The sequence below is a fragment of the Cricetulus griseus genome, chromosome 7 (genome assembly GCF_003668045.3).
Source record: "Cricetulus griseus strain 17A/GY chromosome 7, alternate assembly CriGri-PICRH-1.0, whole genome shotgun sequence".
NCBI classification, from domain to species: domain Eukaryota; kingdom Metazoa; phylum Chordata; class Mammalia; order Rodentia; family Cricetidae; genus Cricetulus; species Cricetulus griseus.
Genome location: NC_048600.1, coordinates 100,557,200 through 100,581,711, shown reverse-complemented (window position 1 = coordinate 100,581,711; position 24,512 = coordinate 100,557,200). Strand labels below are relative to the sequence as shown.

Sequence of the window (24,512 nt, the reverse complement as noted above, 5' to 3'; positions counted from 1 at the left end):
CACTCAGCTAATAGTTGTAATGAAAGGTGTTACTCTGACCACCCAAAAAGTTTACTACTGCAAGATTCACTGCAGCTAAGTTCAAACCCACTTCCTGGATTTCTCCAAAGCCTAAAAGAAGGGCCTGGAAAAGAAAGCTGTTTTGTCTTTGTCTGACCCTGTAGACACCTGATCAAGCCATTCTCCTGCTATAAAGCTTTTCAAAGTGAAAAATTCTTACTGAGCAGATCTGTAGAATTGGACCGTGTAGATGCCACACTTTATAAACCGTCTGGTAATTAATTTTAAAATAATGTTCGATTACCAAGGGAATAATGTGTTTTGGGGAAATGCAAAAATAAAATGGCGTGTAATACCACCACCCAGGGGTAAACAGCATTAACGGTAAGAGTATTGCTTCTTTTGTAAACTATCAAAGAAAGGGACCTACAGAACGCCATTTTTTTATACGCTATTCAAAGACACCAAAGCTTCTGCTTACAATATAATGGAAATGTTTACCGAAGCGAAGGAATTTATCCCAGACTAGTACTGTTTGGATAGTTTTAGCTTTACAAATGCACTTCCAGAATTGAAGGGACACAGTTTAAGCATTAGCGAATGCTCCCCTACCCTGTCATTAATGTAGTATAGTCCTGAACATTTCAAGGCTTTTAAAATTGAGATGTTCATGATGAGATGTACAAAGTGAGATGGTAGGATGTGGGTGGTTTTTTTTTTTTAATGTGAAAGGAAACAAGACTAATTTTAATATACATATAAATGAGAAAATGATTAAAATGATAAGGTGATCACCGATGAAGAGCAGAAGCTTGTATTTGAGATGAAACTAACAAAATTAGATTTTATACTCTGACTTCATATAAGGTCAGACTTTGTACTGTATTTTGTTCTGATGTTAGCAGAGATAAAATGGCTGGCTTGTATATGTAAAGTATCTTTAAAGTCCTTAGGGGGTTGAAAGTTTTAAAATGTGTAATCACATTTTTAATTTTTATTCTTTTAAGAAAGCTTAAGACTTAGTCACAAGAATCAGGACCAGCTGACTCTGTAGTGTTAGGTCATTATTCTATTCAGGCTCTTCATTTTACAGGTGAGACTACTATGCCTCTGTCCAGATCTGGAAAAAAAAAAAAACAAAAAACCAAGCTATTACAAATGATTCCAACAGTTTCCAGCATCATCACCGAATCTCAAAACACCTTGACATAGTTGGAATGTTGACTTCTTAAATGTCTGAATTTCTAAATACTTAGAAATACTTCCTTTTTAAAAATGTGCCTGTGTAGGGTGTGTATACACAAGTGCAGGTACCTGTGGAGGTCAGAGGTCTAGAATTCTCTGGAGCTGAAATTATAGGCTGATGTGAATTGCCTACATGTGGATGTTAGGAACCCAACTCCAGTACTCTGAAAGGGCAGTACGTGCTCACAACCATCGAGTCTTCTCTCTAGTCCTACAAGTAATTCTGACTACAAAAGCTTCATGAAGACTTAAGATGCATATTTTCTCAGCTGGGTGGTTGTGCACACCTTTTAATCACAGCAGAGGCAGGCAGATCTGTGAGTTCGAGGCCAGCCTGGTCTACAGAGTGAGTGAGTGCGAGGACAGCCAGGGCTACTCAGAGAAACCCTACCTCAAAACAACAACAACAAAAAAACAGATATGTAGCTAAGAAAAGAATGAAGGTTTAGGCAACTTAACGTGTCTATTTTTTTGTATGTGTGTGTGTGTGTGGGGGGGTGGTTTGAGGCAGGGTTTCTCTGTGGCTTTTGAGACTATCCTGGAACTAGCTGTTGTAGACCAGGCTGGTCTCAGAACTCACATAGATCCACCTGCCTCTGCCTACTGAGTGCTGGGATTTAAAGGTGCTTGCCACTACCTCCCAGCTTAAAGTGTCTTAAAAGTTGGAGTTGCTGCTCTTGCAGATTGAGGTTTAGCTCCCAGCACTCATGTCCAGTGGCTCACAACTGTCTGTAACTCCAGTTCCAGAGGATCCAATGTCCTCTTCTATCATCACTGGGCACAAAGCATGAATGTGCTGTACATACATTCAGCTCACATTCATAAAATAAAAGTAAATCCTTTTGGGGGGGAGTTTTTTCTTTTTTTTTTTTTCCACTATGTAGCCTTGGCTGCCCTGCGGCTCACTCCATAGACCAGGCTGGCTTGGAACTTACAGAGATCTACCTACCGTTGTTTACTAAGTACTAGGCTTAAATGGTTGGGCTACCATCCTGGCTAAAAAGTTTTTGTAGAATAACATTTAGGATAAAATGAGCATAGGTATACTCTGCTATATACAAACAACATGTAGAATTTTGAAAGAACAATAATTTTAAAATGTTAACAATTCCCAACAGTCCACCACCGCCGACACACACACACACACACACACACCTATGAGAAAGATCTGCCTCCATCTCCCCAAGTTCTGGGAATTACAAGGTGTGCCTCCATTCCTGGCTTCTTTTTTTCCTGGTAGGTATCTATTCCACCATTGAGCCATATCTCCTGACCCTTTACTTCTCAAATAAAAAAATAGAAATGATGTTACATTCGATGTGAGACTATGAGGCCACTTGTGTAGGTTCATAAGTGAATACTGTGTACAATACAATACAGCAACAATATAATAAATACTAAGGATCAATTCGTTTTAATCCATGAGAAACAAATATGCTGAGGTCTTATTTTAAAGATGCATGTTATCAATTTTTAAAGCAGTTGTTTTCTGGGTTATTCATTTCGGGTGGGACAGGCTTCCCAAGAGGGAGAGAGCTATCACAGCAGGCTGGCAAAGTTAAGTAGTTCCAGATGGTTTGCAGTAGCATTGAAGATGGCACTTTCAAAATGGATTGGAAAACAAAATCATTGGTTATAGACACTAATAATTCAGTTATGTTGAATCATGAATGACTTTGGGCGAGGTCAGAAAATGATTCTGCTTTGTTTCCTTTTTATGTATATACATGGGAAACTAAATGAATAAAAATTATATCAGGCCTTTCAAAATTAAGCATTTTCTTATAAAAAAATAACTATTCACTAAAAAGTGGACAAATTTTACATAAATAAAAAGGTAATATGAATACAGTTTAGTGTTAATCATAGCTCCAAGTCTTTCTCTTAACCTTTGAAGCTGCTACTTCACTGTGAGTTTTTAAATATCCTTCCTATCTTCTTAATATTGATGCTCTGTACTCGACCTTTTCAAGTCTACTTGACTTGTCTTTCTTCAATACCCTTCACTCACATGACTGGCTGTTGTGGTTATGCTAATGGCTCCCATCTCTGCCACCATCCTTGCTTTGACTTCTACCTGCTGTCTAAAAGGCTTCTCAGATTTAACTGACCAACCTTCTCTTCCATCCCCCAAACAAAAACACAACCTGGCATTCTGTGTTTTGTTTGTTTGTTTGATGTTGCTGGGGATTGCATCGTAGGTTAGTGCTCTACCACCCAGCTAGGTAGTGAATCTGGCCCTGATTTCTCCTCTGACCCCTTATATTTGATTTGTTAATTTAGCTTTGTAAATATCTCATTAATGTGTCTCTCCCTATTCCCACTGCCATTGTCATCTCTTGCCCATTTTATTTAACCTTTTGTGGCCAAAGCTACTACTCTAGGACTAGACTTGTAGTTTTTCTTTTCTTCTTTTAAAAAAATTATGTGTCAATGTGCTTAGCCCACATATATGTTGGTGCATCACATGCATAGTTAACAGATGGTTAAGAGCCACCATGTGGGTACTAGGAATGGAACCTGGGTCCTCTGGAAGAGAAGTCAGTGGTCTTAACCACCAAACCACCTCTCCAGCCTCAGATTATGTAGATTTATATAGATATAGTATAAGTGTTATACTAAAACATTAAAATTTTAATAGTATGTATGTATTTATATTTATTTGTGTGTGTGTGTGTGTGTGTGTGTGTGTGTGTGTGTACATATGTATATATACTTGTGGTAGTAAATTATCTCCTTCTATCACGTGGGTCCCAGGGATTGAACTCAGATCAAGTCATCAGGTTTGGCAACAAGTTTCTGTATCCACTCCACTGAGCTATCCTGCCAGCCATACCTTAGACATTTTTACCCTTAATTGATGTTAACTAAACTGCAAGGTTAAGGGCATAGTCCTAAACTTCCAAGTCTCCCTAAGATTTCTGATCCCAACCCGTAAAGACAGTTCCAACAAAGTTTAGAAGAAAGAGATCATAGAAGACCACTCTCATGCCTGAGAACCAGCTGCAAGTTTGGGAGTTTCTCAAAACCACCCTCAAATCCAATAATTCTCTAGAAAGACAAACAGAACTCATTGACCACTATGGATATACTTTATTACAAGGACAAGCTACAGATTAAAACCAGCCCAAGGAAGAGGTGCCCTGTAGGAGAGTGTCAGAGTCAGGTGCCATTATACTTGGGGATCTCTTATCCTTCTGTAATATGCTCAGAGTGCTGACCATCTAAGAAGTCACCCAAGTCCCAGTTTTCAGAATTCTCATTGGCATTTGCATTTAAGAATATTTTGATGTAATCAGAGATTCTGGGCACTTAAAGATTTCTTCCTAAGACTTGAGGACAAAGTCTGGACTTTTCTTCAGGCCAAGCCCAATTATTTCATACATAGCCTTTGCCAGTTACTCCCATTGGTCTCCAGATGAAAGGGAGTGAGGCTTTCTGTCTTACCTCATTGGCCAGGTCTCTGGAATCACCTCCACTCCACTCACTTCTAGCAACTACACTCCAGCTATTGCAGACTGTGAAGACATCAGTGTGCATATGTTATTCTCTCTATAATATCTGCACTGTCTAAATAGTGTCTTTTCCCCACATTGAGAAAGCAACATGCTCCATCTGTGGCCAGCCTAATCTCTTATGTAGGTGTCCATTTATTACCAGTTTCTTTAGGAAACCTGTCCTCCCCTTTCTCCCATCTATAATGAACCAAGTGTCTCTTCTATGTGCCCTTCCAGAGTACCCAGTGCACATTCCTCATGCAAGCTATCGTTTGCATCATATCTTTTGAGAAACTAATGTTTATAATTCCACCATTCAAGCAGTCTTCACAGTGAGGTGTACCTAAAATAATTCCTGAGAGTGAAGGAAAAAATGGCAAAATCTATTATATACAAAATATGAAATTAAGCCTGGCTTGGTGTCACACACCTGTAATTCTCTGCATTCTGAAGATGGAGGCTAGAGGATGGCCTGTTTGAGGCCAGCCCATGCTATAGCAAGACCACACCTCCAAAAAGCAGGAGCTGAGTATGAGGATATAGAAGAGTGGTAATTACTTGTTTAGAATAAGGAAGGCATTGGATTCAGTCCCCAGTAGTGACAAGAAAAAAAATAAAGAAATGAAATGCTATTAATATTTTCTGTAATTATGGAGATTGGTAATTTGTTCTGAACGCAGCTGATTTCGTGGCAAGCCTGGGAGCTGAGAGGTTGACAGTGGTGTGTCTTCTTTAATTTTAAGGACACTGTAAACTGTGTGGGTCACCTGTGCTTGATTAAATAGATTTAAGGATTTTATGTCCCAGTTTAAAATTTTTTAGTTCTCATGAAATGGATAAATAACTTTAAAAAGTTTTGCAATAATTAGGGGCTAGAGAGATGGCCCAGAGTTTAAATCTCAGCATTCTGCAACTAGACAGGTGTGCCATAATGCCTACAACTCCAGCTCTGAGGGATTCAGTTTCTTCTTCTGGCTTCTGTGTGTACCCCCTACATACAAATACATATTTTTTAATAGTCTAAGATTGAACTTTGTAACACAAGCATGAAACATGTTATTTTCTTAGTTACATTTAATTTTTCTAAAAAAATAGTATGTTTCTGAAATGAGCTAAATTGCAAGTAAAAAGACTGTGTAATATTGGTATATAAGAAATATATGGCCTGGGCATAGTGGCACATGCCTTTCATTTCAGTACTCAGGAGGCAGAGATAGATGGATCTCTGAGTTTGAGGTCAGCCTGGTCTACAGTGAGCTCCAGGACAGCCACGGCTACAGAGTGAGATCATGTCTCAAAGAAAAAAAGGGGGGGAGGGGGCGCAGGACTGTGGCTCAATGGTTGAACACGTGTAGCATGTGTAAGATGACCAGTTTGATCTCTATGGCTGTTGTTTAAAAAAACGGCAGGGGAGAGAGAGAGAGAGAGAGAGAGAGAGAGAGAGAGAGTGAGAGAGAGAGAGAGAGAGATGCTATCATTCGACAAAAAGCCAGAGTGGAGTTTTTTAATTAGGGAAAGGGAATGGGAAAGGGGGAGGGGGTGGGGAGCTGGCCTCTGGGGACAGAAGTGGTGGGAGAGAGGAAGAGAGGAGAGAGGGAGGGAGATGGGGGTCGAGGGAGAGAGAGACTGAGGTGGGCAAGGTCCACCTTTTATAAGGGAACACAGCAAATGTGCACAGGTGGTGCTGTCTCTTAGTGGCAGCAGCTGAGGACGTATCCCGTCAGGACCCCCAGGGCAGGCCAGTACAGATGTCTGAGTGCTAACAACAGTCATGGGGAAGTGCGGTGGTATGTTATTTACAATTTAATAGATTGCCTGAAGTATCAGAATGCAAAGCCAGCCACACTAGTTATATATGGAAGCTAGGCAGAGGTGGTACACACCTTTAATCCCAGGGCTCAAAAGACAGGTGTAGATGATCTCTGTTAGTTCAAGGCCACACTGAGCTACATGAAATTGATCCAATCTAAAAGAGAAACAGCTCAAACAAAGGTGATCTCAGCACTTTTTTTTTTTTTGTTTGTTTTGTTTTTCGAGACAGGGTTTCTCTGTGGCTTTGGAGCCTGTCCTTGAACTAGCTCTTGTAGACCAGGCTGGTCTCGAACTCACAGAGATCCACCTGCCTCTCCTCCCAAGTGCTGGGGATCCCATGTCCCTAACCCCAGGATTTGAGAGATATAAAAGGAAGAAGCAAAGGGTCTCAGGAGAGAATTTGTCTCCAGCCATGTTGAGGAGAGGCAGTCTGGGATTGCAGTCTGAAGCTTGGTGGAGAGCATTGTCTCTGAGGATTTGTGGAGACAGGATTGCCATTTCAGTCTGAGGTAGAGGTAAAAGCCAGTGGCTTGGCTGCTTTGCTTTTCTGATCTCCAGTTTGAAGCCTGAACCCCATTATCAGTCTCTGGTTTTTATTATTTGTGTTAGAGGGAATATATAGTCTACGTCATGGGGCAGATGTCATCTATAGTCATGCTGGCAGGAGAATAAGGGAGCTGGTCACATAGCATTCACCGTCAGGAAGCAAAGGAAAATGAATGCTGGTGCCTCACTTGCTTTCTCTTATTTATTCTTGGATTCTGGCCTATGAAATAGTACCATCCATAGTGGGTCTTCCAATCTCATTTAAACCAATCTAAAAACTCACTCACAGACAGACTCCAACAAGTTGATAGGTATATCATACTCCGTATCAAAATCTGCTGCCCCATCCTGGTGTGTGTGTGTGTGTGTGTGTGTGTGTGTGTGTGTGTGTGTGTGTGTATGACTTGTTGCTGAGACAAAATACTCATCAGAAGCAACCTGGGGATAAAGGATTTATTTTAGTTTACAGTTTCATGGTAAGGGAAGCATGATGGATGGGATGCCATCTATGGTGGCAAGAACTTTAGGTGTGACATGTTTTATCTGGGCAGATCAGGAAATGGAAATGTTGAGCCAGAACCGGAGCCACCTATAACCATCTAAGCCCTGTCCTGACATCCCTGTCTACCAGCTAGGCCCCATTTCAAAAGGTTCCACAACCTATCAAAACATCACTGCAGCTTCAGATCAAGTGTTCAAATGCATGAGCTTCTGGTGTACATTTTACATTCAAACTGTAATTTTCCGTCCCTGTTCCCATAGGCTCATGATCTATCTAGTAATGCAAAACATACTCAGTTCAACTTCATGATTTCCATAGTGTTACAGTGCCAACACTGTTCAAAAGTCCAAAGTCCCTTCTAAGATGCAGGCAATATAAGTGCATTCTCTCTGTCTCTGTCTCTCTCTGTGTCTCTGTCTCTGTCTCTGTCTCTCTCTCTCTCTGTTTGTGTGTGTCTGTCTGTGTGTGTGTGTGTGTGTGATGTGTGTATATGCGCTCCTAGCACCTGGGAAGGCAAGACAGGATACTGGTGTTGCAGACATTTGGGTGTTGGGCCATTGAGCCATCTCTCTAGCTCCTCTGGTTGCTATTTCATTTGTGGTAACACCTTATTTTTTTTTACACAGCTATATACCATTATTGCCATTGATATTTTTTTTTTTTTTTGAGACAGGGTTTCTCTGTGGCTTTGGAGACTGTCCTGGAACTAGCTCTTGTAGACCAGGCTGGTCTTGAACTCACAGAGATCTGCCTGCCTCTGCCTCCTAAGTGCTGGGATTTAAAGGTGTGCGCCACTACCTCCCAGCTTAAAGTTCTGGGATTAAAGGTGTGTGCCACCAACGCCCGGCTATGCCATTGATATTTGTAGAAGAGACAAATACTTTTGGCTGGTTATGATCATGATTTAGGACATTCTAGAAGAGGAACCATTACCTAAATTTTTAAACCAGCTCCATCCAGTAGGTTACCCGTTTTTGTTGTTTTGTTTTTCTTCTTGGACCTGACGACTGAACCCAAGGCTGTGCATTTACTAGGCAAGCGCTTTACTTTTGAGTTAAACACCCAACCCCCTCTATCTAATAGGAATGTAATATGAGCCACATATATTGGGTTTTTGGTTTTTGTTGTTCTTTTAAGAAAGGGTTTCTCTGTGTAGTCTTGGCTATCCTGGAACTCACGCTGTAGACCAGGCTCACATATATTGTTTTAAATTTTTCATTAACCACACATTAAAAAGTGAAAAGAGCTGGTGTGGTGACTATAATCCCATCATATACTAGGCTGAGGCTAGAGATTGCTGTGAACTTGAGGCCAGTCTGGTTTACACAGTGAGTCCATCCAGGATTCTATAGGGAAATCTTATCTTGAATAAAAGAGAAAAAAATGAAAAGAAAAAGATGAGTTTAGTTTCAATAACTTATTTAACCAGAAGTACCCAAAATATTTACATTTCAATTTATAATCTACATAAAATGATAATAAAACTCTTACATCATGTTTTTAAAGTTCTTTGTGTATTTGAAAATGGTAACACAGTTTTATTTATACTCAAACACTTAATAGCCAGGCAACAAACAACAAACGAAAAAAAACCCAAACTCAAACACTTCATAGCCACAGGATGGTCAATGGCTAATCTAGCAAACTGTACAGGCTTAGACTTTATATTTTTTTAAAGACTGGAGTTGGAGGCTTCTCTCAGTGACAGAATTTGGTCCTCCATATATGGGACCCCTGAGTTTAATCCCCAGCACTGGAAAAAAATCTCACAACATAATAAGCACATAATCATAGAGTAATGTCTCATTCATGTTCCCAGGTTTCAGTGTTTAGAGCAGTGTATCTTTAGGGAGCCATTTCTGAAATTCTCTATACCACCATAGAGAAGCAAGATGGAACATTTTAATTATTTTGTTTAGGAATCTTTTAATTTCATTTCTAAATGAAAACAAAATGTTCTGCCTCCATTCCCACCAGCCGGCTCCAAGCTACCATCCGGCTACAAAGAACCAAACAATTTTTCATACTTCAGAGTGTTGCTTTTCTGTCTGCTAAAAAAACGCATCCCAGTGTCTTGGGTTTGCTGCTGGGGTGGACATGCTCGATTAGCTGCCAGGGCCCCACCTCAGACTGCTCCTGGCTGCCTCATCTAGTCTTACGAAATTAACCCGTGGTTTTGGCCAGTTAACCAGGCACTAAGCTTAGTGATCTTAATTGAATTTGCAGACCCTGGAGGGATGCTCATTCTTGCCTCTGTACCTTTGTTTTCTTTGCCTCGTCAGCTTTTTATTCTTTCCTTTTACTGCTCAGCTCAACTATTAGGTTTTATTCTAAATATCTCTTTTCAGTAGAACAATTCCCTTCTAGTTAAAAAAGATTACATTTGTTTGCTTATTATACATGTGGGTGTGTATTTGGAGGTCACATGGAGGTCAGAGAATAATTTGTGGGAATCAGTTCTCTCCTTCCACCATGAATGTTCCTGGGATGGAGTTTTGGTCATTAGGCTTGGTGGCAAGCACCCTTATTGCCTAAGCTGTCATCAGTACTCTTTTATTTTTTTATATTTATTTCTTTATTATGTATACAGTGTTCTGCCTATATGTATGCTTACAGGCCAAAAGAGGGCACCAGATCCCATTATAGATGGTTGTGAGCCACCATGTGGTTGCTGGGAATTAAACTCAGGACTTTAGGAAAAGCAGGCAGTGCTCTTAACTGCTGACCCACTTCCCCAGCCCTAGGACTCTGTGTTGTTACTGGCCTAGAATTTGCTCTGTAGCTCTGGATAATATTTAATTTCTGATCCCCCTGCCTCTATCACCAGAACATTGTGATTTCAGGCACGCAGTGCGATTGAATCAGGGTCTGTCCAAGTTAAGGAAACCACTTTACCGACAGAACTGTATCCCCACCACAGGGCTCTGTGGTGTTTTTGTTTTCATTGTTGTGCTTTGAGACAGCATCTCATAGAGCCCAGGCTGGCCAGGATGGCTTTGAGCTTCCAATCCTTCCTCCTCTCCCCCTAGTGCTGAGATTACAGGTATGCACCCCACTCCTGGTTTCAGGTGGTAATGGAAACAGGCCAGGACTTTGGGCATGCCAGACAAGTACTTTATCAAGTGAGCCACATCTCCAGCCCAAAATACAATTCTTCCAGGAAAAGAGAAGAGAAAAAGAACTCAAGCCAGGTTTGATGGCAAATGCTTGTAAGCCCAGCACTTAGGAGGCCGAGACAGGAGGATTGGAGTTTGAGGCTATCATTGCTACATTAGCAAGACCCTGTCTAGGGAGTGGGAAAAACCTCCTTTGCTCAGGGCGGTCTCTAATTTGGATTGGTAAATAAAAGTACCTTTGTGTAAGGTGACGTTAAAATTGTAAATTTTATGACAGTCAGAATTGTCTGCATCCGAAATGATTGTAGCCCTTTTAACAGCAGTGCACTGTTCAGACCCAACATTATTGAGAGTCAATGTAGGCACTGTTTCTTATGTCTCCTCCTTTAACCATTACAGAAAATACATGTATTTTATTAGTAAGCAGTTTTACAAATGAGAAAGCCAAGGCAGATTTGTGTGTTAGTGCCATTATCTAGTGAATCTGACAAAGGGGTGGTAATTAATGGTGACCATTTTATGATTCTTACGTTATATTACACATCTATTTCCTACAAAGGAAAATCTCAGTAAAGATGTAGATGTAATAATTCATTGCGTTTTTTTAAATATTTTATTTATTATGTATACAACATTCTGCTTCCATGTATATCTGCACACCAGAAGAGGACACCAGATCCCATAACGGATGGTTGTGAGCCACCATGTGGTTGCTGGGAATTGAACTCAGGACCCCTGGAAGAACAGTCAGTGCTCTTAACCTCTAAGACATCTCTTCAGCCCAATTCATTGAGTTTTTATCACTGCCATTTGCTGAATTCAGATTATTATTTTTTAAACGTTTCTCTCTTTGTCCCCCCACCCGTGTGTGTGTGTGTGTGTGTGTGTGTGTGTCTGTGTCTGTGTCTGTGTCTGTGTCTGTGTCTGTGTCTGTGTCTATGCAGGTGCCTCTGGAGGTCAGAGGACAACCTCAGGTGTACTTCTTCATCTTCTACCATGTTTTTCCACTATGTACTATAGACTAGCTGGCTTGTCTCTTCATCTCTGGCTTTTACATGGTTTTTCTTTCTTTCTTTATTATATATACACAACATTCTACCTCCATGTATACCTGCACACCAGAAGAGGACACCAGATGTCATTATAGATAGACATGAGCCACCATGTAGTTGCTGGGAATTGAACTCAGGGCCTTGGGAAGAACAGCCAGTGCTCTTAACCTCTGAGCCATCTCTCCAGCCCCTTACCTGGGTTTTTAAGAGATGTGAATTTGGGTCCTCATGCTTGTGCAGCAAGCACTTGTACCCACTGAGCCATCTCCCTAGCTCTAGTTTAGGCTTTTATCATATCTTGTCATTACTTTAGTAGCCTCCCAGCGGATTTCCCTGTCTTTGTGCTCTCTCTCTGTCTCTGTCTCTGTCTCTGTCTCTGTCTCTGTCTCTGTCTCTGTCTCTCTCTCTCTCTCTCTCTCTCTCTCTCTCTCTCTCTCCCCCCCTCTCTCCCCCTCCCCCCATACACCCAGGGTTTCTCTATGTAGTCCTAGCTGTCCTGGAACTCTTGTGTAGACCAGGCTGACCTGGAATGCACAGAGACAAACCTGCCTCTGCCTCCCTAGTGTTGGTTTTTCTTCCTCCTAGTCTTAGCCAACACTATTAACTCCCCAAGAGACTCTGCAGATACACAGTGCCCTGCCTTTCTGCCATTGTGGATATTTATTCTGCACAGAACAGGCAGTTTTTTCTGGTAACTGTAATTAGCATCCCTTTTGATGGGGAGGGGAGGTAGGGTTTTCATTTTATCTTTCATCCAAAAAAGGTATCCTGTTCAGAGACTACCTATAGATAAAGAACATTTTAAGGATTATTTTTTTTTTTACGCCAAATACTATTGTAAACTCTTGCTTCTAATAAAAGAAAAAGGTGGGGCTGGAGAGATAGCTCGGCAGTTAAAGAGCACTGGGTACTACTCTTCCAGAAGACCTGGTTCGATTCTCAGCAACCACATGGCAGCTCATAACCATAACTGCAGTTGAAGGAGATCTAACACTCTCACTCAGACACACATGCAGGCGAAACACCAATGCACATAACATAAAAATAAATACCATTTTACAAAATACCAACATTGCCTTCACTTGTAGGCACTTTCCACCCTCACCCCCTCACTTTATAAAGAAAAAGCTATTAGTGCTGCTATTGCAAACAGAATTTGAAATCCAGCAGTTATTTAAACAATAAATTTACAAAAGCTTGCATCTTGCTATCTAGTTTGTAGGAATGGCAATTTTCTTAAAAAAGCTAATTGTTCATTTACTAAGATGCCTGCAGATATTTTTTTCTGTTAAGTAGTTGACTAATGATGCAATCTATTTAAAATTTAAATTCCAATTCTTATTTAAGTAGCCAGAGGCATCCTTTTTTCCCTCTATAATTTTTATTCCTAATGTAATAGCCATCTACCCAATACATGTCTCTCACTCTCCCTCTCTTTCTTTTGTTTTTGTTTTTTTTTGTTTTTTTGTTTTTCAAGACAGGGTTCCTCTGTGGCTTTGGAGGCTGTCCTGGAACTAGCTCTTGTAGACCAGGCTGGTATCGAACTCACAGAGATCCTCCTGCCTCTGCCTCTGCCTCCTGAGTGCTGGGATTTAAAGGCATTCGCCACCAATGCCCAGCCTACATGTCTCTTTTGAAAAGCAATGTGTGTGTGTGGGGGGGTGGGTGGGTGGGTGTGAGTGCGCGAGCGTGCGCGCATAGAGGTCATATCTTGTTTTCCTTAATTGCTCCCCACCTTATTTTTTGAGGCAGGGCCTCTCACTGAACAGGAAACTCACTGATTCAGCTGAGTTGTTTGGTTAGTAAGGAGCTCCAGGAATCTACCTGTCTCTGTCTCCCCAGCATCAGAATTACAGGAATTCACCTTGTGTCTATGGTATTAGTGCTCCAAATTTAGGTCCTTTGCTTGCACAGCAAACATTTGACCAACTGCCATCTCTCAGTTAATATTTATTTTCTATGGTGCTGATGTTTGAACCCAAGACTTCATGAATCCCAACCGTGTGCTCTACCTCTGAGGTACAACCCCAGCCCCCTTTTACATTTTTTTTTTTAATTTTGAGAAAGTTTCTCACTATGTAGCCTTGGCTGGTCTGGAGCTCACTCTGTAGACCAGGCTGCCCTCAAACTCATAGAATTCTACCTGCCTCTACCTTCCTAGTGCTGGGATTAAAGGCATGTGCCACCACACCCAGACATTAATTTTTTCATTATTTTATTTAAAATTATAAGTGTTTTGCCCGCCTGCATGCATGGATGTACACCATGTGTATGTCTGGTGCTAGTAGAGGCCAAAGGAGGGTATCAAAGCCCCTTTTGGATTCCCTGGCACTGGAGTTAAGGATGGTCATGAGCCACCATGTGAGTGCTGGGAATTGAGCTCTGGTCCTTTGCAGAATAGGAATACTCTAAACTGCTGAGCCATCTCTCCAGCTCCTGTTTTTTTAATTACTTTAAAAAGGAGAAAGACTTTTGGGTTTGCAAACTATATTAATATCATAAATGTAACATAGTTTAGAAGCCAACAAAACATATGCTGGTCATTAATAAGCAATAGATTATACATTAACCTAAAAAATTGATAATACATATTCTAAAAGTGTCATGGATTATAACCCTCACCATTGTATCCATCTTCTATAACAGTTTCAGAAACATTTCTGTAAAATCATTTTTCTTTTGAATAACACATTAAAAATGGCTCTAAGTAAAGCTTGTCATTAAAGGCCAGGATTCCACTGGCTATAAAAGAAAAGAAGAGAAAATATAGGCCAAGTGATATTAGCATGTACTAAGGCCCTGGGCTCAATTCCTAGCATTTATCAAAAACTGGGCAAAAAGATGGTAATTTAGTTCTATTCAAATATATTGACAATTAAAGTGCTGGGGTATAGTTAAGTGGTCAAGTAACTGGACAGCATGCATGAAGCCTAGAGTTTGATTCCAGTACAAAAGGAAGAGGAGGAAAAGGAAAAAAATATTGAAAATCAAGTATAGCTGGGTGTTGGTGGTGCACACCTTTAAATCCCAGCACTCAGGAGGCAGAGGCAGGTAGATCTCTGTGGGTGTGAGGCCAGCGTGGTCTACAGAATGAGTGTCAGGCTCCAAAGCTACACAGAGAAACCCTGTCTTGAAAAACAAAACAAAACAAAAGAAAGAAAAGAAAATCAAGTATAAAATAAAGGCATTCTCTCAGAGTGAGGTCTAATAATTATAAAAAGCACCTTACAGTTATACTCTTAGTCATATGAGCTAATTAAATGCCACAGTGGAAAAGTCCATTAAATACAACATTAAGTAATTAGTACATTTTATATTTCTACATAGGTCAGAATTATCAAACCATGAAACTGAATTTCTTCTCATTTCCCCAAAGACTATAAAAGATTTTAATTAATTGAGCTTTCCATTTTGAGAATTTCCTTAGTTTAAAAGGCTTTTTATTTTATTAACTTTTTAAAGTGGTTGTCAAATAAATATAGTTTTATGTTGCCTGGTAGTTTTTGTGGTTGATATAGACCATAGAAAATTATTATAGTATTCTGTTTCTTCAGCATAGATGACCAGCTATGTTCAAACAAAATACTAAATCATTTGACATTTTATGATGCATAATTAACAGTAAGTTCTAAGAAAATATGATTAAAAACTACTTTTAAAATGATATATATGAAGCTTGTTTCCTTATTTCAAAAAAGATTTCAAGTGAAAAAATAATTTTACTATAGTGAGAATAATATTTATTCATAATAAGAATTTATCACATGCCAGACACTGTGCTAAATGCTGCTTCATAGAAATAAATAAGCATGTTTCTTTTTCTCAGGAAGTATGCAATTTAAAATCAGATCACAAGCCGGCGATACGATACCCTGCAGCTCAAGCATGGTCAGGGTCGTAGCTGGTCCTGTGAGCAGTGGTGCACTAAAAACCTCAATGCTGTTATTCTGCTTCACAGATAAGAAAATTATTTCCTAGGGCATTAGTTGATTTCTCCAAGGTCACACAAGACACATAGTAGAATCAAAATTGGAATTCTGATGCCTCTGACTCCAAAGCTTGTTATCTTGTTGCCTGAAATTCTCGTCAGAGTGGACTTCGCTGACCCTGAACTGGCTCTCATTATAGCCATCCAATCTGTTTTCTTTGGCTTTTAGAACAATGACTTGTAAACTCTCTTTCTCTCTCTCTCCCTCCTTCTCTCCCTCTTCCCTTCTTTCCTTCCTGCTCCATCTACCCCTTCCTTCCTTCCTCCTTCCTTCCTTTCTTTCTTTCTTTCCTTCTTTCTTTCTTCCTTTGTGCTACCTGATACCAATTTGTAAAGACTTTTGAACTGAAGACTCCCTGAAGTTTACCCATTTCAACTAGGCTTAAATACTATTTACTTTCCAAAGATGTAAAGGGATAAGTGTTTCTTTGTATTTATTCCACCATGTATCTATATTTGGCACATAAATGTACAGAAATACTAAAATCCTTGAAGGACATGTATGGAGAAAGGGAAGCACACTAAGATGCTGGTTGGCTTTAAAAGTCATCATAAAATGATGACTCAGAGGATAAATCAGCATAAATTATTCATTAGTTTATTTTCTTCTCCTTTCCAATCTAGAGATTGAGCCCTCAACACTCATTTCTAATGGTATCTCCTACTAGAAGCATGTCCCAGAGGTGAGCCTGAAGTACCATTCCCTCCCATGGCCCACACCAGTGTCTGTTTACTGTTTACAGTTGTTTCTTTCCCATGTTAGGAGTTAAACTCAGGATCTCAGGCATGGCTCTCTTCTGAGCTATAACTCTAGTCCCCTTCTAAGCAACCACTCTACATAGCTATAGCCTCAGTCACAAGACTTTTTAAAAATCTAGCCCTTTTTAGGGCTAGAGAGATGGCTCAGCAGTTAAAAGCACTGGCTGTTCTTTTAAAGGACCTGACTTCAAATCCCAGCACCCACATGGCAGCTCACAACTGTCTGTGACTCCAGTTCCAGGGGATCTGATACCTTCACACCAATGAACATAAAATAAAGTAAATTATTCAAAAAAAAAAAAAAACCCATCTTTTAAGGTCTTGAGAGATGGCTCAGCGGTTAAGAGCACTGACTGCTCTTCCAGAGGACCCGGGTTCAGTTTCCAGCACCCACATGGCAGCTCACAGCTGTCTGTAACTCCAGGTTCAAGGGACCCAACACCTGTGGCAAAACATCAATGCACATAAAATAAAAATAAATAAAAATTTTAAAAGCTGCATATCAAATCTTTTAAAAACACGTTTTGGGGGTCAGGAGTGCTGGAGAGATGTCTGAGTGGTTAAGAGCACTGGTTCCTCCTCCAGAGGACATGGGTGGGATTGGTTTCCAGTACCCACAAAGCAACTCACACTCATTTTTAATTGTAGTTATAGGAGATCTGCTTGCCTCTTTTTGGTCTGTATGCACCAGGCATGCTTGTGGTACAGCAAAGTAGCATTTTTCATGGGTTGTGCTTCAGTTCCTGCCCCCAGGTTCCCTCGTGAACTTTGGCCCTGACTTCCCTTGTCAGTAGCTTCTAGCCTGTAAGCTGGAATAAGCCGTTTCCTCCCCAAGTTGCTTTTGGTCATGGCTTTATCATAGCAACAGAGAAGCAAAACTATTACAGGCATATAGGCAGGAAAACTAGTTATACAAATGAAATATTTGCTGATAATAAATCATAAAGAAATCTGTTTTAACACAATTCTTTGATATTCATACAACTTTGCCATTTATTAAAGATGATGCAAATTAACATGCTAATGAGATGGATATGCTTGTTTATTTTCATAAATAATTAAATCTTGGCTGAATATTTGATACTGCAGGACATAGAGCATCTTCAGCATTTTTCACAGTTAATTGATAATTTGATTTTTACAGTCATCCATGTTGAGGGGGCCACTTTGCATTAATGTATGTTACAAAATGGCAGAAGTATATTTAGGGCTGTTTCCGAAATGGTTGACAATTTTCTCCTAATCTCAAGCCAAAATTCATTTAGCAATTTTTATTAAACTCAAGTGAGCAATGCAAACAGCCGTTTTAAAATCAAACATCCTTACACAATCTAATCCAAAGATATGCTAATTTGATATTCACATTCTGAGGAATGACTGCAGGAAAATATAACATGTCTTAGTTCGAAACAATTAAACCAGTTTAAAATTAGATTTATTTGTGAGTGTTTTGCCTGAATGTATGTATGTGCATCACATTCATACTTGGTACCTGTGGAGTTCAGAAGAGGGCATCAGATCCCATGAATGTAGAGCTACAGTTGGTTGACCTGGGTTCTCTATAAGAGCAACAAGTGCTCTTAACTGTTAAGTTGGACCATCTCTTCAGCCCCCATTATGTTCTTTTTGCTTGTTTGTTTTTATTTTTTGAGATAGGGTTTCTCTGTGTAGCCCAGGTTGTCCTGGAACTCACTCTGGAGACCAGGCTGGCCTGGAACTCACAGAGATTATCTTGCTTTTGCCTCCCTGCTGGGACTAAAGGTGTGTGCCACCATGCCCAGCTCCATTATGTTTGTATAAGAGCAGAAGATATTCTCTGGACAGTAAAAACACTGCAGTTTATAACTTACTCTAAGCAGGTGTTTCACAGTGTTCATTGGTGCTGTGTGCCTGAGGCATGCACAGTTTGTGCAAAGCATGCATGTGTGTGTTTAGAACCAAGGCTGCAAAGCTCTATGATGCAGCACAGACAAATGCAGCCGGAAAACCCTGGATTCACTGTGCATTTGATTTTTCTTTTTTTTGTTTTTTATTTTTTAAGACAGGGTTTCTCTGTGTAACAGTCCTAGCTATCCTGGAACTCTCTTTGTACACCAGGCTGGCCTTGACACACTGAGATCCGCCTGCCTCTGCCTCCCAAGTGCTGGGATTAAAGGCGTGTGCCACTACCACCCACCATTATGAATCTGATTTTGGCTGATTCTTGGTCATTGTACACCCAAAATCCTTTTATTGTTGCCAATTTTTTTTAATGACTCCCAGGTTCAGTTAGGTAACCCTATTTGGGGTCACACCCTACAGTTTTAGAAGCTTTTCTGTAATCGTGGTGCACAGTAAAGTCCAAGAACCATTGCTTCAAGAACAACATAAGGATCCAATTAATGTTTCACTTACACGATGTCATAGATATGCAATAATGTTATTAGCAAGCTAACATTTAACATATGGTATGATAGAACATACAAGAAAAAAATGAAGATATTTACTCCGCTGGACAAAGAGTTGCTGTATAACTCTAGCTGACCTATTGTTCATTTTGTATCCCAGACTGGCCTCAAACTCAAAGCAATCTTCCTGCCCCTGTCTTCCAAGTACCAGGATACAAGTGTGTACCACCATGTCTAGCTTATAAGGAAATTTTTTTCTTTCTTTTTTTTTTTCATGTGTGGATATGTAAAGTATGTGTGAGTGGATATGGGTACAAGACAAGGAAATATTTCAATGTATGTTTTTCTAAATGTAACTAAAAATCGGTGCTTAATATTTTGAAACTATAATTAGTTGTAAATAATCTTGAATATCAATGATGAATTTCTATGAACGCATTTAATGTAAGACACATTGTATTTATAAGTAAAGATTTTAAAAGAATGAGTTGAACACGGCATGCACACATTCTAATACTGTTGTCTGCATAGACTTTCGGCATAATTCCCTACAGTAACGTTTGTGAATAATAATATGTATTTTAAATAATGTATTTTAAGTTTTTCAATTTTATTTTATTTACATGTATGTTTGTTAGCACTCATACACATTGTGTGTGTGTGTGTGTGTGTGTGTGCACGCGCACGCACGCACGCACGTGCACATGCATGCGTGGTATGGTGTGCCTGTGGAGGTATGAAGAGAATTTGTGGGTATCTTTTAGCCCCACCATGAGTCCCAGGGTTGAACTGGCTTGTGCCTTTACCCTCTGAGCACCTCGCTGACCTGGAAAGAGTTGAATTAAATACACCAAGTCTCTGTTCAAGACAGCTCAGAAGAAAACTGGATTAAAGAGAAACTCAGGATGGGAAAGGATGAGAACTGAACTCTCCCCAGCCCCCTTCTCTCTTCGATGCCTGCTTCTTTCCCAGTTTTATAGGGCTGGGAATCGAATCCACAGTTAGGCTCTCTACTTAGTTTACATCCTTTGCCTCACCCCTACATTCATTTATTATTTTGCTGGGGGGCAGGTGTGCATGCCACAGCATGCTTGTGGAGGTCAGAGAATAACTTGCGGTTTCCAGGTCAGAACCCTTACGGGCTTGAAGCCCCTTACGACCTGAGCCATCTCACCTGCCGAGACATGCTCTCACCTGCCCTACCTTCACTTTCCTGATGGTAGATTTACAACACGCATTTTGTTTTGTTGGGTGGGGCGGTGCTCCACTTCCTGAGACTAGGCCTCACTGTGCATGGTTGCCAAGGCTGTTCTGAATCCTGGATTTTCCAGCGTACATTCTTTGCCTCAGGCCTTCTTCCTCATTTGATTTGATTTAATCCAGTTTATATGGCTTTTCTTCTGTCACTTGTGCTTTTGATGTTGCCTGAGCTCAAATCCATAGATTTTTCTGTTTCCTAAGAGTTTTGTAGCTTTAGTGCCCAAGTCTAGGTCCGTGGTGATCCATTTTGAGATAATTTGTGTGTATGCTGGGAGTAGGGCCCATACTTTGCATGTAGATATCTAGTTGTTATAGCAGAATTTGTTGAAACAAATTGTTCTTTCTGAAAGGATAAGTATCTGCTCAGGACCCCCAAGATCAAGTTCTCACCACAAAGGAGAATTCTTTGCCCAGAGGGACAGAGGGCAGGGAATAAGAGTCAGAGATGGGACATAGAGGAAGAGGGAGAAGGGGAAGGGAGCAAGGGAAAGGGGGCAGGGGAATATATCCCAGAGGGACGAAGGACTGCCTCTGGATAGAGGAGACAAATGAGGCACATAGGAAAATGGCAGCTTATAAAGGTACAGGGGAAACCCCATGTTAGGAAGTGGTGTTTAATTTCTTTTAAGATTTTTATTTTATGTGTACAGGTGTTTTGCCTGCATGTATAGTATTCATATGGTAACTGTGGAGGGCCTTGGATCCCCTAGAACAAGAGTTACAAATGACTATGAGCCATTCAACAGTGTTTTGTTTTTTTAATGTACAGTGGTGTTTTGCCTGCACCAGGGTGTTGGGTACCCTGGAACTGGAGTTATAGATGGCTGTGAGCTGCCATGTAGTTGCTGGGAATTGAACCTGGGTCCTCTGGAAGAACAGCCAGTGCTCTTAACAGCTGTGCCATCTCTCCAGCCCGAGGTGTTTAATTTTAATTTTAATTGGGCATGTTAATTAGATAGCTGAAAAGGACTTTTGATTGCTGGACTTCAATACTATGATAATTGGACCTTTGTTGTCAGCCTCAGGAGGAGGAGGTGGCCACATAAGGGACCAGAGAGCTTGGTGGCTAGCTTTAGGGGTGTAATCTAATGGTCTGAGTCAGGCTGAGGGAATGGGAGAAGGGCAAGGCCTGCCAGAACCGTGTCTGCCACCCTGGGGCTGGCCAGAGTTCCTTCACTTTCTCTTATCAAATTGTCCGTCCTGGCGCTCACATTTTTAAAGAAATAGTACAACTTGTCGCTTTAATATTTACTAAAAATTGTATTTTATTATAAAACTAGGGACAAAGTGGGGGAAGCAGTGTATAATTCTGTAACTCTGTTACAACTTCATTTTGTGTATTCCCTTTTAGTCCCCTTTTCTTTTTTCTTTCTTTCTTTTTCTTTTTTTTTTTTTAAGATTTATTTATCATGTGCAGTGTTCCACCTACATGTATCCCTGCAGGCCAGAAGAGGGCACCAGATCTCACTATAGATGGTTGGGAGCCACCATGGGGTTGTTGGAATTGAACTCAGGACCTCTGGAAGAACAGCCAGTGCTCTTAACCCCTGAGCCATCTCTCCAGCCCTTGTCCCCTTTTCATAGACTTGAATTTCGTAGAATTGTAATTATACTGTATCACGTATCTTGTCCTTTTCATTTGAATGATATGTTGTTGCTTAATGTTTCATCTGTGGGTTATACATTATTTGATAAAAAATTGGAGTTTATTTCTTTTAATCGAAAAAACACTCAAAGTCATCCTCTTTGTACCCAAGCTAGTAGCCCTCTGTTGGATAATTTCCTTAGATAAATTTCTAGGAAGATTTCATGCATACAAAACATAGGAAATAACTAGAGACTAGATATGTAATTGTGATTTTGAGAATTCTGGGAGAGAAGGTTTGTCCCATTTAATGTAACTGCTAACTGATGCTGACCTTGAACTCCCAGAGATCTGTCTGCCTCTGCCTCCTGAGTGCCAGGATTAAAGATGTGCACTACCACTGCCCCACCTTATTTTATTTTTTAAATGAGAGTGTAGGGACTGAGGTGATATCTCAGTTGGTAGAGTGCTTGCCTAGCATTCATGAAGTCCTGGGTTCCACCCCCAGCACTGCATAAACTGAACATGACGGTGTACACCTATGACCCCAGCGCTTGGGTGGTGGAAGCTGCAGGATCAAATGCAATATCATTTGAAGTTTGAGAAAAGTCTGGAACACATGAGACCCAGGTTTTAAAAAAGGCTGAAAACTGGTGTTATAGACAGTTGTGAAGTACCATGCTAGCACTGAGAATGGAACCCAGGTCCTCTGGGAGGGCAGTCAGTGCTTTTAACTGCTAAGCCATCTCTCCAGCCCCTAAAGCTTCACTTTTTAATTATACGTGTCTGTGTAAGGTATGTGCTCATGAGTGCAGGTACACTAGAGGCCAGAAGAGGGCAGTCAGGCTCTGTTCTACAGGACTGTCCTCTCAGCCAACCAACCTATCTTCTTCAGGAGTTTAGCTGTGCTCGCTTGCAAAAGACCATCCCAGCTGGACTTGTTGACTGACATCCTCTTGTAGAAAGAGGGGCAGGGAGGGCCATGAGACTCTCATTGAGTAGACTTTAACCCAGCCACTCCAAACCACCTGTTGTATACAATTCTGATCTGATTGCATGTGGCCTGGGGATGGACTAGAGAATATAGTCCAGGGAATACTAGGGGAAGGTGGCTTCATCTATGTATCTATAGAGAATCAATTTTCCCTGCTGGATAAACAGTTTCCAGTGTGGCCTTTTGGGGGAGGGTGAGGACCCAAATGCCTGTAAAGAACCTTCACCTATGCTATGTAAGTAAACTAACAAAAACTCACTGGTGCCCTAGGGTGAACTTGGTTATATTGAGTCTTGGTTTGTCATTGGGGCCTGGAATTGTCTTCCCCAGAGAAGGAATTTTAGCAATAAACCCCTAGAAACTGGAGTTACAGGTGGTTGTGGCTTGATGTGGGTGCAAGGAACTGAACTCAAATCTTCTGCAAGAGCACTGCATGCTTTTAGCTGATAAGCCATCTTTTTGTGTGTGACAGAATCTTATATAGCTCAAGGTAGCCTTCAGCTTGTTATATAGCTGAGGATAACCTTGAACATCTAGTCCCACTCTTGTCATCTTCCCATGTATGTTAGGTGAGTGTTTTACTCACTGTTTTATTGCTGTGAAGAGACACCATGGCCAAGTCAACTCTTATAAAAGAAAGCATTAACAGTTTTAAATGGCTAGTCCCTGATCATTGTGGTGGGAAGCAGGCAGGCATGGTTTGGGAGCAGTAGCTCAGAGCTTTACATCCTGCTCCATAGGCAGCAGGCAGAGAGAGAGGGGGGAGGGGGAGGAAAGAGGGAGGGAGAAAGAGAGAGGGGGAGGGGGAAGAAAGAGGGAGGGAGGGGAGGAAAGAGGGAAGGAAGGGGGGAGGAAAGAGGGAGGAGGGGAGAGGGAGGGAGGGAGAAAGAGAGGGGAAGGAGGGAGGAAAGAGGGAGGGGAGAGGAGAGGAAGAGAGGGAGGGGGAAAGAGAGGGGAAGGAGGGAGGAAAGAGGGAGGGAGAGAGAGAAGGAGGGGGAGAGAGGAGGGAGAGAGGGGAAGGAAAGAGGGAGGGAGGGGAGGAAAGAGGGAAGGGGGGAGGAGAGAGAGAGGGAGAGAGAGAGAAGAGGGAGAGGGAGGGAGGGGGGAGGAAAGAGAGTGGGGCCCTTCCCACCCCATGACATACCTCTTCTGTGGCTTTGGAGGCTGTCCTGGAACTTGCTCTTGTAGACCAGGCTGTTCTTTTTTTTTTTTTTTTTTTCTTTTCCAAATTTTAGTTTTAATCAATATCTTTACTCTCTTACAATATAATAATTAACTCAAAATATACTTGTTTCATTCACTGCTTTCTCCTTACTTCTGCTTCTTTTTTTTTATTTATTTATTCAAGTTAGGGAACAAGCTTGTTTCACATGTAAGTCCTTTCTCCCATCCACCTGCCACTCCCCAGGCCAGGCTGTTCTTGAACTCACAGAGATCCACCTGCCTCTGCCTCCCAAGTGCTGGGATTAAAGGCATGTGCCACCACCACCTGGCAATATACCTCTTCTAACAAGGTCACACCTCCTAACTCTTCCCAAACAGTTGTACTCACTGGGAACCAAACATTGGAACACAAGAGCCTGTGGGGCCATTCTCATTCACAGCACCACAGTGGGCACTACCAGCCGAGCTACATCCCAGTTCTCATGTTTCAGTTTTTTTCTTGTCTTATTCTAGTAGGATATTATGAATTTTGTTGACTCTATTCAGCTGATCTTTTCAAAGAGTTAACTTTTGGTTGTATTACTTTTCTATTTGGTTGATTCCAT

General features: G+C 41.0%; 1 protein-coding gene across 1 annotated transcript in view; it reads left to right on the top strand.

The window, feature by feature from the left end:
* The window catches only part of Ppm1e (protein phosphatase, Mg2+/Mn2+ dependent 1E), a 126,076-nt gene that overhangs the window by 1,481 nt on the left and 100,083 nt on the right, over positions 1-24,512 (top strand).